This window comes from Nanorana parkeri, unplaced genomic scaffold (assembly GCF_000935625.1).
Source record: "Nanorana parkeri isolate BGI_ZX_2015 unplaced genomic scaffold, ASM93562v1 scaffold305, whole genome shotgun sequence".
Taxonomy (NCBI): Eukaryota; Metazoa; Chordata; class Amphibia; order Anura; family Dicroglossidae; genus Nanorana; species Nanorana parkeri.
In genome coordinates, this window is record NW_017306573.1 from 641,448 (window position 1) to 655,130 (window position 13,683).

The 13,683-nt window shown below is 50.2% G+C and overlaps 1 protein-coding gene and 1 long non-coding RNA gene across 2 annotated transcripts in view; both read right to left on the reverse strand.

The window, feature by feature from the left end:
• The window catches only part of LOC108788099 (zinc finger protein 62 homolog), a 949,422-nt gene that overhangs the window by 244,188 nt on the left and 691,551 nt on the right, over nt 1-13,683 (reverse strand). The window lies entirely within an intron of this gene.
• Nucleotides 1-13,683, reverse strand: part of LOC108788113 — a 24,193-nt gene that overhangs the window by 1,060 nt on the left and 9,450 nt on the right. Inside the window, exon 3 of the long non-coding RNA XR_001941307.1 lies at nt 2,846-2,852. This is a non-coding gene — a long non-coding RNA (uncharacterized LOC108788113). The remainder of the gene's footprint in view (nt 1-2,845; nt 2,853-13,683) is intronic.

The following is a 13,683-nucleotide window of genomic DNA, read 5'->3' on the forward strand; positions in this document are numbered from 1 at the left end:
TATAAAATAATTCATTTTATATCTATAATTCTGTGTTTTCCAGCAAAGCATCCAAACTGTGGAGCTTCCTCCATCCTCATACAGAGAGGGTCCGGTGTATATCGCCTCAACCACCATAGGATGGAACAAGATGTGTCTGGGAATATCCTAACCCTCACCCTGGAGATCATCTACCTGCTGACTGGAGAGGTGAGGAGGATTCTGAGAGGTCACATGACATCACTCTTATCTCTATTAATAAAACACAGAGCTGACTGGAGAGGTGAGGAGGATTCTGGGAGGTCACATGACATCACTCTTATCTCTATTCATAAAATACAGAACTGACTGGAGAGGTGAGGAGGATTCTGGGAGGTCACATGACATCACTCTTATCTCTATTAATAAAACACAGACCTGACCGGAGAGGTGAGGAGGATTCTGGGAGGTCACATGACATCTAGGTGAAGAGTAATTTAGGGATTTTTTCTGTGTGATGATTATTGTATCTTACTGCTTAGAATTATGGACCCATGAAGAAGAAGTCTGGTGGTCCTCCACCTCCTATCCTGACACCCGAGAGGAACATCGACAAGAAGATCCTAGAAGTCACCCAGAAGATCATTGAGCTGCTGACAGGAGAGGTGAGCGGTGCCGGGAATTCTGGGACACGATCCAGGAACAGACAAGGGATGTGTCTGGATGGTGACTGTATCATTGTGTGTGTCAGGTTCCTATAAGGTGTCAGGATGTCTCTGTCTATTTCTCTATGGAGGAGTGGGAGTATCTAGAAGGACACCGAGATCTCTACAAGGACGTCATGATGGAGAACCGGCCGCCCCTCACATCACCGGGTAAGAATCCCAAGTTCTTGCAGATCTGTCTGTCATCTTTTTATATGTTTAAGATTTCCCTCATATTATGGGAACGTTCCTTTAACTGGACCTTCCCAAAATGGGCATTTCCTACTTCTGGGATGTAGGAGGTTCTCCGTTCTCCATGAATGCTCACAGTCACCAGCAGTACTTATTCTCTATGTCGGTGACTCCCATGTACATAGCTCCTTCAGATCCATTGACTCTAGGGGCAGGTCTAGTAATATTGGCCAGAGAGTATGTCATATGGAATCCCTATACACATGTCCACTTCAATGCACGAGAGAGTTGAAGAAGAGTCAGAAGTAGAACTGAAGCCAAAACCTTTTTTTTAGATTTGGATAGAGTAAGGGAGGGTTATAACCTCTGTCAGCTTTCTCCCCATTGAGGAGATTTCCCTTCACTTCCTGCCTGATCACCACAACAGGAAGTGAGAGGAAATCCCTCCGAATGGAGAAAAATCTCTGGTGGTCAGAAGGTTCACCAGGCCACCCCAGTTGAAAATTTCCCATCTATTCCTGTTCTGGTGACAACCCAAAATTTAGGGATTCTCTTTCACTTTGATAATGGTCACCAGGAGACCTTTAAATATAGAGGTAAAGATAATAATTTTACAGTTTAGCCCAAAAAAGACTCCCATCGATTTTGGGCCTACTATGTCCTTGAAGGAGTTTGTAGGGCGAAGATTTGTTTATATTTAGTTGGAAAAGGTCTTCTCCTGAGAGCAAGAGCTCTCAGGATGGTGATGGTGTTGTGACCCCGTCTGCACCATCACCTCTAGAGAAATGTTTCTCCTCCCAGAATCCTTTGCTTCAGCTTCCTATATATTCCCATGTTTCCTTCCTCTCACCCTGATGTCTTTCTTTCCAACAGATTCACCGTCATCAAATTGTCCAAATGAAGATTCAATTATTGTTATCCATCCTCTAACCGACCAGTCCTCCTCAGCAGAGGAGCAAAAGATGACCCCCACCATGGAGAACATCACCAAGGCTTCAAATTCTTGTGAAGAAGAAGAAGGAGGTTTCTCACAGTGTGACATCTCAAAAACCACACCTCATACATTGACTATCGTTGTTAAGGAGGAACTCTTCCCGGGTGAAGAGCATTCCCTCCACCCTGTAGACTCCACCACCACCCATGCACAGTCTGCCCCAGCTGATTGTAAGGTGGAGACGCTCTTAGTTGAAGAGCATCTCCTCCATCCGGTAGACTCCACCACCACCCATGCACAGTCTACACCAGCTGATTGTAAGGTTCAGACACTCTTAGTTGAAGAGCATCTCCTCCACCTGGAAGACTCCACCACCACCCATACACAGTCTGCCCCAGCTGATTGTAAGGTGGAGACGCTCTTAGTTGAAGAGCATCTCCTCCAGCCTGACATCTCCACTCTAACCCAACGGACACAATACCCATCTGCACATTTTGAAGAGGACCCTTTTCCGTATAAAGAACCTCCCACCCCAACAGGGTTTTCTCTCAATGCATGTTCTCCGGCTACTCATGATCAGGGGGAATATGTACCGGTCTTTTACCCTCCTTGTTACCTCGATCAAAGCAAAGCTCCCCAGGAGCCTCGTGCCTACAATAAACCATTTGCTTGTTTTGAATGCAATACGTTTTTTCGGGACAGGTCCGAGCTGGTGGCCCATCAGAGGTCCCACGCTGGCCAGAAGCCTTATCGTTTCACCAGCTCCGCTGGCCTTGCTCCACCACACCCGGGCACCACGTCCTATTCCTGCTCTGACTGCGGCAAGTTCTTTTCCACTTACTCCAATCTGAGCCTCCACCGGAAAATCCACTTGGGGGTGAAGCCGTATTCCTGCCCGGAGTGCGGCAAATGCTTCCTAAGAAACTCGCACCTCACAAGGCACCGGCAAAGCCACGTCGGTGACAGAGTCAAGCCTTACTCTTGCACCGAGTGTGGCAAGAGTTTCCTCAGCCGGTCTTCTTTTGTGGTCCATTGGAGAAACCATACGGGGGAGAACCCTTTCTCTTGCTTGGAGTGCGGGAAATCTTTCCCAGCTTATAGCTGTCTGGTGCAGCACTGGCGCGTCCACACTGGTGAGAAGCCCTACCCTTGCTCGGAGTGTGGCAAACGCTTCGCTGCTTATTCCAATCTTACCCTCCACCATCGCATTCACACCGGAGAGAAGCCGTACTGTTGTTCGGAATGCGGGAAACGGTTTGTGAGGAACTCGCATCTCAGGAGGCATCGGAAATGCCACACGGGGGAGGAGTCACATCTATGTGATGAATAAAGAAAGAGGTTTTTTTTCACCGTGGACGGTTTTGTGACCCATTTGAGGGTTAGCACCGCGAACAATCCATATCCTTGTACCAAAAATGCTTCTCCACCTACTCCAGACTCGATCCGCACCATAGAGTCCACACAAGAGACTCAACACATACAGGAAGCACTTCACCATGTACTCAACCTGGTCCTTCACCAGAGAAACCATATTGGGTAGAAGCCCCACTCCTGTGTTAAGTGTGGCAAACGTTTCATGAGGAATTCCTACCTCACAAACCATCTGGAGTGCCACATAGTTGACCTCAGAAGAACTCACAAAGAAGGGGAACCATTGTGACGCTGAATTTGGAAATGGTTATATCAGCCAGGTGGGTCTGGCTTTTCAATGGGCCCCCTGGTAAGATCCCATACACCCTGCCCTTCCACAGATCTCTACTTACCTTAATATTATCCCACGGACTTATCAGTTCTTTGTCTTTTGGCAGCCAACATCTTCTTAGTCCCGGCCCGGCGACTGATCCAGGAGGCGGTTGGTTGACTGGCCTATAGAAGTCTAAGGAAGGCGTGGTCAGCACTAAGAACATTTTTGCTGCCAGGAGGCAAAGGATTGAAGGGAAGTATGGAGCTGTGAAGGGGGAGAGGTGGAAATTTGGCCAGGAGGCCTAGAGATTAAATGAAATCCAGTTCCGGTAAGGTTTGGTTATCTTTATAATTAGGAACATTCTTCTTTGAGGGTAAATGTGCTTCACGTTCGGGAATCTCCTCCACCCCCTCAGATCTGGACTCTAGCAAGGAAGCCCACCTATTGCAGATGACAAAAACCTATTTTGCCACTGGTCACGAGAATTTGCATTGGTCAATCCGGCCTTCTAAAGCTTCACCCATGCATACTTTGCCCCTTCCCTCTCCCCTCTCCCAGCCATCCTGTCCCAGTGACAACTGCTTCACCCATTTCATCTCACAGTGACACCAGCAGGGTTACAGACACCAGTAAAAACCTGAGAAAGTATTTGTTCCTTGCCACGGACAGAGGTCCATGTCCACAGGAAGAGAGACAGCCCAGGAAATACAGAAGCGTACCTAAGCCTGCATAGAGATGCAGGTGCTGTGGGGTTGCTCAGGGCGCTATGGAGTCACAGGATGCCCTGGGGTCACTACTTAACACAGGATTTTCTGGTGTTGTGGGTGATGGAGGATGATGTGGTGCTTTGGGGTCACTAGGTGATTCAGGATACTCTGGGGTCACTGCATAACGTTGGGGACACCAAAGATACAGGGGTCATTGGAGACTCAGGGGTCACTGGAGTGAACAAAGGACAGAGAGGCACTGAAGACAAAAAAGCATTGGGGTCACAAGAGATACTGGGGTCACATAGTCTCTGGTAGCACAGAGGTCACGAGTGTACAAAAGACAGAGAGTCACAAAGGCATTGGGGTCACAAGAGATACTGGGGTCACAGAGTCTCTGGTAGCACAGAGGTCACTGGAGTGTACAAAGGGCAGAGAATAACAAGAGCATTGCGGTCACAAGAGATACTGGGGTCACATGAGAGTACAGGGGTCACAGAGGCTCTGGTAGCACAGAGGTCACCGGAGTGTACAAAGGACAGAGAGTCACAAGAGCATTGGGTCACATGAGAGTACAGGAATCACAGAGTCTCTGGTAGCACGGAGGTCACTGGAGTGTACAAAGGACAGAGAGTCACAAGAGCATTTGGGTCACATGACAGTACAGGGGTCACAGAGTCTCTGGTAGCACAGAGATCACTGGGGTCACAGAAACTAGAAGCACATCAGACACTGGAGGCACGGGGGCTCAGCTTGGGTGTAGGGTCTTGTTGCTTGACCGCCAACCAAAACCAATGCATCACCTAGCCCTTTAAGGTAGCTGATTGCCTTCGTCACCAGCACTTTGGGCCAGAGACAAGACCCGTCATTGGATCCGGGATGAAGTGAGTGTGACACCTCCACCCCAATTCTCCAAATTGGAACAAAAGTAATTGTCTGGAGGGGCAGAATGATGGCAACCATAAAGAAATGAGGCTTCCTTGAAGGGTTCCTTCCCCCTGTTCACACTACTGGAACTCATGGACCATACCATGTTTGGGGTGGGGGTGATTCTTGGTAATTGTGCGAAAAGTCTTTACAAATTGGTATATTCTAGTTGGTCATATTGTTGGTTCTGTTTTAATGGTTTAACTCAACAAAAAAATATATTTGAGGTTTCATAGGCAGAGTCTTTGGTACAGGAAAGTGCGGCGCGTCAGCCTGGAACACTACAACAGTGGATGGATCAATCTGTATCACCGAGGAGACATTGATCTACATCACCACCACCTCCCCCACCACCTGCCCTTCAAGTATACATGACATAACTTATTGAATGTGTGGTTCACATGTACTGACATGTACTCATGTACGTATATGTTTTTTCTATGTCCGTGGAGCTTGTGAATAAAATATTTCACCTCAGATCTTGTCCTGAGTGTCTTTCTTCACACTGGGCGTGCCGTTATAGAGTCAGTCCAACCACAGCCTTGGGGATCCCCACCGGGAGACGTCACCACCATTGTTTCTGGTCCTTTACCCAACCAGGTTGACGTGTTCCCGCCCGGTCACCTTAGGTTGCCCCTGTGCTTCTTAGAAATGGTGGAAACCCATTGTGATATCCACATGAGATGTGCACACTCGGGAACTACAAGCGGGGATCTCATCAATAAAATAAAGAGCAATTACTTTTTAGTTTAATTTATGTCTATTATTAGTATTATTATTTATTATTATAATTCATATCTTATTAAAATAAAAATCCTATGTTGGGCAATAGAATGTAGAACATTATTTATTTTATTATTGTTATTTCTAGTACAACTGCAGTATTATTAAAATAGTTTTAGTGTTATAATAATGTTATTATAAGTATAAGTATTCTTTAAATGTAGTATTAGCATTCATCTTTATAAAGCAGTGCCTTTTGACATTCACTTTACATTCACTGCTGGTGAATCAATCATTTTAAATATGCTTTAGCTATATTTTAATAAATATATTGTTATAATAATAATATCAATATTTGATTACGACTTTTTTCTTTCATTTTTTAAAATAAGACACCATGAAGTGGGACCCCCGATCGATTGATTGATTTTTGGTCAAACACTTGGGTAGGATTCATTTAGAATAGGGCTACTGAGCTTACAACCCACACTGTGCTGAAGCGCCCGAGCAGTGGGCGGAACCTCGCAGCCCGGGATCGCGGGGAAGGGAGCGCCGGGTGCCATCCGCCCTTTGGAACGCAACAGCTCCCGTGGAACGCACAGACCGGAAGTAACTGCTGTAACTTCCTTTCCTGTTGTCTCAGGAAGAAGGAGAGGAGAGGGTGATATGTGTGTGATGCCTGGTAGTGACTGCAGGTAAAAATGGGGGAACCATGTCGCTGCTGTGGGGTGCTGTGCCGGTATCATATGCAAAGGGAGGGGCTTGTCACTTTGAGTGTCAGTCATGTGATTAGGGGGTTTGTAATGGAGATGTGAGCTGCACCTTGGTCACATGACCCCCATAACTAAGATGTGTGTGTACATAATATATTATTATTTATATTTTATTAACAAAATCTGTTGAATAATATTTATGAATTAAAATGGAGCTGCTGAGATCTGCGCTATGTGTTCCCGCAACGTAATGCCTCTGAATGGCCCATCAACCACCTGTGACCGCTGCAGCAGATTGGGCCACCCGTCCCGAGACATTGCAGGGCGACTTGAGACGGAGTGCACTAAAAGTGAGTTCCCGGGTCTGTACACCTGTTGTGCCCATTATGAGGGGCTCCCACCATCTCTGACCTGAGTTCCCTGGTCTGTACACCTGCTGTGCCCATTATGAGGGGCTCCCACCATTCCAGTGTTGAGTTCCCGGGTCTGTACACCTGCTGTGCCCATTATGAGGGGCTCCCACCATCTCTGACCTGGGTTCCCGGGTCTGTACACCTGCTGTGCCCATTACGAGGAGCTCCCACCATCCCTTTGCTGAGTTCCCGGGTCTGTACACACGCTGTGCCCATTATGAGGGGTCCCCACCATCCCCGTGCTGAGTTCCTGGGCCTGTACACCAGGAACTATGTTGGAGAGTGTAACAGGAGGAGTGAAGGACACGAAGGTGGGAGTGCGTCCCATTTCCAGGAACAGATTTGGGGAGGATGGCGGGGAAATCTCACAAGATTTGGGGTATTGCCCTGTATACTGATGCATGTGTTCCTCTCAGTACACAGGAATTTACAGTGGTGAAGAAGGCGCCTTGGGACTCATCTCACGCTCAGCATCCTTTCCGTGGTGAAGGACGGAGGAGGAGCCAGAGCCAAGCCTTCCTCCATGACATCTGAGAGAAAAGATGACAAGATCCTATATCTGCTGACAGGAGAGGTGAGTGGCGCTAGGAATCATGGGCTATCATCCAATAACAGCAAGCCGGGCAGCATGCGCCCATTTTGGACGTCATACATGGACCTCCCTTGGTTATATCTGGAGGTGTAGCTGGCATGCAACGGACGGTACAGGTCTGGTCCAGAACATGGTGGGGGCATTATCATGTTCTGGGAATGGCTTCAGGCGTCCCAGGAAGAGGTTGAGCCTGTGGCCAAGTCAAGGGGAGCACTGAATGGCCTCCGTCCCCGCCACTCTACCGTTCTATATTTGTCTTTATCATTGGAGGCCACGCTTCCACCTCCAGCCTTATCCAACTGCAGAGTCCCAGAATCCTTTGTTTCTCATTAACGTCTTGAAGTGTCTTCACGTCTCCACCTTCTCACCACCGTGTCCATCTTTCCAACAGATTTGCTGCATGGAGGACTCGACCTTTGTGGCCGGATCAGCTGAATGAAGTTCACAGCGTTGTTGTAAATTGCTCGACTCTCCAAACTCTCCTTACCGGCAGGGCAAACGATGTCCGACCCAGCAGAGGATGTCCCTGGGACGCTGGTGTTGTGCAAAGAAGAGGATGAAGACCCGCCACAGCCAAATGGTTCCGGGATCAAAGTCGAGCCAACAGAATGTGATGGAGAGACGGCTGAATCCTTCCCAACCGCTGCTGTCAAGGAGGAGCCCCAGTGGAGCCACGGAGGACGCCAACCTCCCTCTAGTCCCCCGACTGCCGATATAAAGGAAGAGGCCGACTCTTGCGATGAAGACCGGCCTCCACGTTCTAAATCTTCCTCGCCTTCGTACGATACTTTTATTGAGAGGGACTCGGACAGTGGAGATCCCACAGAAGACTCTGAGTACGGCAGCGATTACCCTGAAGATGAAGAGAACGATAACGGCGAACAGGAGCCGCCGGCGGAAGAGCCGTACAAGTGTGACAGAAAGTCCGCCAAGCGGAGTTCCGAACGCCTCAGTCACCAGAGGAGCCGCGCCGGAGAGAAGCCATACTCTTGCTCCGACTGCGGCAAGTCCTTCACCACCTGCACGTATCTAGCCCACCACCAGAGGACTCACACCGGCGAAAAGCCTTACTGCTGCCCAGTGTGCGGCAAACGGTTTACCACCAACTCCAACCTGTCCCTGCACCAGAGGATCCACACCGGCGAGCGCCCTTTCCGCTGCTCCGAATGCGGCAAGCGCTTCATCAGCAACTCCCACCTCATCCGGCACTGGAAGATCCACACGGGGGAGAAGCCGCACTCCTGCCCGGCCTGCGGCAAGAGCTTCATCAGCAACTCCGACCTGAAAAGGCACGAGAAGATCCACGACGAGAACCGGCCGAAGCCCGGCTCCAAGCGGGCGGAGTTCCTCAAGAGCCTGCCCGTCGACCTCGCCAAGAAGCCACACCCGTGCCCCGAGTGCGGCAAGCACTTCACCACCAAGTCGAACCTCGGCGTCCACCGAAAGATCCACACGGGCGTCCAGCCTTTCATCTGCCCCTACTGTGGCAAGAGTTTTGTCACCAACGCCCACCTCATCCGCCATCACAAGATCCACACGGGGGAGAAACCGTATTCTTGCTCCGCCTGCGGGAAATGCTTCATTAACAACTTTGACCTGAAAAGACACAAGAAAATCCACTTTGACTATGAAGCCCTTTCCGCCCCGGGGTCGGTAGAAAGCCTCAGCAGCGAGTCAGGTATTGATAATCAAGACAGACCAAATGTTTTATAGAACTTGAGGAGGTTTTTTTTTTTTTTTTAGAGGTCATCCTACATGGGACACAAATGAGGTTCTCGCAGCGAATGTAGGAGGCCCTATCACTGACAACGGATGGCTTGTGGCGTTGCCGATGAGTCGTCAACAAGGACTCCAGCTTGTGGGACGGAGCTATGGATGAATATTTTGTGTATGGACAATTTTAATATCTTTGATAAGTGAACTGTCGTCTACGTATCTTTACAAACCACCGGGAACTCCTGGGGAAATGTATTTTTTTATGCGGCGGGACTGAGTGCGATCTTTTCACTAGCCTTAAATACAGAGATGTCATCCCGTGGAAGCTCGGTTGTTGTCTCATTGGTGAGGGACTAGAGGTTGTTGAAGTGGATCTCCAGGATTTCCACCACCTGCCTCCCCCAAAGCCCCAACTCCTGGTATGGTTTTTCGAAAGCTCTTATGCAGACCTGAAGTCTTCTTGCTGGTCCTGTGACGTCATCTCTGCCTCTTCTCTTCCTTCTCCTGGCGTGATTGGGGCGGGGCCTTCTTCCAAGACTGAGTGGTGTTAACATAGCAATACTTGAGCACCACTCAGTCCTGGAGTAATGTGAGCCCAGCCTGTGTGATGACACAGGGACAAGCTGGGCTCACAGGAAATTGGCAGTGCTGCCCTGAAGAGGAATGCCGGCACTGGACCATGGAGGAAGTCAGGGACAGACCTGGAGAAGAGCGTAAGTGAAGATTGGCACCATTGGGGGGGACAAAACCTCCGCACAGCAAGAGTTAAGCGCTCGTTTTTTTTTGTCTAGGGGCTGGAGTAAAGAAGATTTACTCACCTTTTCCCCTCTCCCGCCAGCTCCCTCCAGGCTGCTAGACTGATCCCAGCAGCCTCTTCTCCCCTGGGCTCCAGCCGCTGACGTCATCACGTCTAATGTAGGTTCCACAGAGGTGTATTAGATGTGAGGATGCTGAGGGACATTCCACTGGCCGGAGTGGAGAGAGAGAAGAGGACATTGCTGACTGCTGGGGAAGAGGGGATCAGATTTACACCTGATTCCTGCTCCTGCTGGCTCCTTCCAGGCTTCTAGACTAATCTCAGCAGCCTCTTCTCCCCTGGGCTCAGGCGGTCTAAGGGCCACTGACCTCATCACATCTAATCTAGGGTCCACAGACCTGCATTAGATGTGAGGATCCCAAGGAACATTCCACCAGCTGGAGTGCAGAGGGAGGAGAGGACAGTGTTGACCACCGGGGGAGAGGGGATCAAGTTTACTCCAACCCCTAGACAAAAAAGAAGCACGTAACTCTTGAAGTGAGGAGGTCGCCCCACTGCACAGGTACTTTTCTTTGTTACCTGTAGATGGGCCTTCAAAATATTTCCGCTGAAGCTCTTAGTACAGTAAGAATTACCAAAAAGTCCTTCTACCTGTATTAGGCTTTTGGGGGGATGTAGGCAGGATGTAGGAAAGGGTAGCAACAAAACCATGGACACAAAAAAAATGACCAACTGGGTCGTTCTCGATGATGAGGAGTGCGTCTTAAAGTCCCTGTGGTGATCAGAATGAGACGCGGGCCTCCTTCTAAAGTTTGCACTTTAGAAGGAGGCGCTAAGAGCTAAGACGGGCTTTCTAGACCAGTTAACACTTCCCGTGTATCTCCCGGTTACATTTGACCAATTTTGGTTGCTGTTGGTTTGTTTTTGGCGCTGGCCAATGTTTCTGGCCCTCTGTTGGGAGTCTCGTGTTTAATAGCGGGCGAGGTCATTTTCGACCTCGCCCCAAGTTCCTCGGGTCCAGTGACCACGTTGATGGAATTGTCTGCAGGAGGTCCAAGGCTGTCCAGCCACCTCAAGCGTCCCCTTACACACGGCCCTTCCCCTGAACACCTTTTTCATCAAATGAGAGCGTTAAGGGGCGGAGCCTGTGACTTCTCTTTTATTTGTGTTGTGTTACCGCGGGTTCCATCCAATGCCAAGTTTTTAGAAGCAGAAGTATACAGCACTTAAGAAAATGGGGGACGGAATTACAACCCCAGCCCCCCCCGCCCCCCCCCCCATGTAGCAAGTCCACCTGATTATTCTCAATTATCTACAATGTAACCCTCTGAAGCTGCAGCAGCTATCTTGACCCCGCTCTCATTTCCTGTCTGAGCCCCTTCAGTCATCATCAATCCTCTCTCTTCCTGATCCGTACTGTCGTTGTCCCAACTCTCGTAGCTGTTATATGAAAGAACACACCCCGACATCCTTTTAGACCTGCATCCCTACTGGGTGCTGCGGAGTTAAGCTGTGCAGTCTGCCGATCAGTTGCTTGATTACACTATTAGAATGTAAACAAACATCTGATCAGCAGATTGCATAGCTTAACGTCTGTAGCACCCAGAAGCAAGCTGGGTTGCAAATCTAAAGTGATGCTGGAGATGCGTGTGTGTTCATATGACACTCGAGGAAGGCGGCTGTGACATTTATAGGAGCCTCCAAGCTCCTCCCACCAAACGTGATCTTGCTGTAGAGCAGAGATTAGCAGACAGACCCAATGATGACGTCATGGCTTGAAAAGGAAATTATTCAATTGAAAAACTGTATTTGCATGTTGATTGGGGCGGGGGGACGATCTCCCTGCCTGGGTCATCAAGCATCGGTCCTCGCACATGGGAGGAGAATGATGTGGTCAAGGGGGGCGGGGCGAATGATGCATGCTGTGTCCGTACCTGAAAGCACAGAGTAGTTTTATTTACTGTTGGTGGATAATGTAAGAGCTGAGCATATGCAGCTGCTTAGGTGGCATCATAGCTGATCAGCAGGTCATATAAAAATATTTGTGGCTCCGCCTACTGGTTGTAAGGACTTGTGAGGGTTGAGGAACCTCCCACCGGCTTCCTCCCCATCGGACAATTGGTCCCACTAAGCCGCTCCTCTTTGTCATGCAGCCAACCCCCTCACCAATGTCCTCCTATACAGAGCAGGACCAGCCGTCGGGCATTGTACGTTAGGATGTCAAGGGCCCGCCCACGTTACAGATGCGTAGAAGAGTGCCGGCCAGGGCCCAAGGGCAGAACCTAGAGGAGGAGCCCTAAATATGTTTAGCTCACTCTGCTTTCCCCTCCTAGTGATCCTAGAAATTAGGAGGCTGGGAGACTGCTGACTCACTGGTGGGCAGGGGGAGCTGAGCTGCTGAGTCACCACTGAGAGGAGGGAGCTGGGCTGCCTAGTCACTACTCAGAGAAGGGAGCTGGGCTGCCCATTCACTATTCGGAGAAGGAAGCAGGGCTGCTTAATCATGACTGGGAGAAGGGAGCTGGGCTGCCCAGTCACTACTCGGAGGAGGGAGCTGGGTTGCCCAGTCACTACTCAGAGGAGGGAGCTAGGCTGCCCAGGCTGTACTGGAAGGAGGGAGCTGGGCTGCCCAGTCACTACTTGGAGGAGGGAGCTGGGCTGCCCAGGCTGTACTGGAAGGAGGGAGCTGGGCTGCCCAGTCACTACTTGGAGGAGGGAGCTGGGCTGCCCAGTCACTGATCGGAGGAGGGAGCTGGGTTGCCCAGTCACTACTTGGAGGAGGGAGCTGGGCTGCCCAGTCACTGATCGGAGGAGGGAGCTGGGCTGCTTAATTACGACTGGGAGGAGAGAGCGTGGCAGCCCACGCCGTACTGGAAGGGGGGGGCTGGGTTGCCCAGTCACTACTGGAACGAGGGAGCTGGGCTGCCCAGGCCGTACTGGAAGGGGGGAGCTGGGTTGCCCAGTCACTACTTGGAGGAGGGAGCTGGGCTGTCCAGTCCCTACTCGGAGGAGGGAGCTGGGCTGTCCAGTCCCTACTCGGAGGAGGGAGCTGGGCTGTCCAGTCCCTACTCGGAGGAGGGAGCTGGGCTGCCCAGCCACTACTCAAAGGAGGGAGCTGGGCTGCTTAATTAAGACTGGGAGGAGAGAGCTGGGCAGCCCAGTCACTTCTGGAAGGAGGGAGCTGGGCTGCTTAATCACGACTGGGATGTGGGAGCTAAGCTGCTGGGTTACTGCTGGATGGGGGATGAGCATTCCCAGCAGCTCTCCCAGAGCTGCTGGGAGAACAACCTGAATGACTTCAGTTCTGTGAACTTTGAGGATGGATTGCTCCACAAGTTTTACACGCCATGTCTTGTGTTATTCTGTGCGTTAGGGCTCTGCAGCCATTTTGTAGCTATTGAGGAGGCCCTCTTCATTGCCATATCCGATAGAGCACTCTTAGTTGTAGGGTCTTGTCGACCACTATAATGACCTGCTCTGCCCCAGTGATGTAATAAGAGAAACATTGCACCCCCCTCCACGGCATTCCTCCTTTCCTGTAACACTTTTGACTGGTGGATGGAGTGCAGTAAACGGAAGGACGTGACTGGGGATGCCAGAAATCTGCTTTCAGTCATCGTGCAAGGCTTCCAGGAGAGACAGTGAGCCAAGTGGCACAACCCC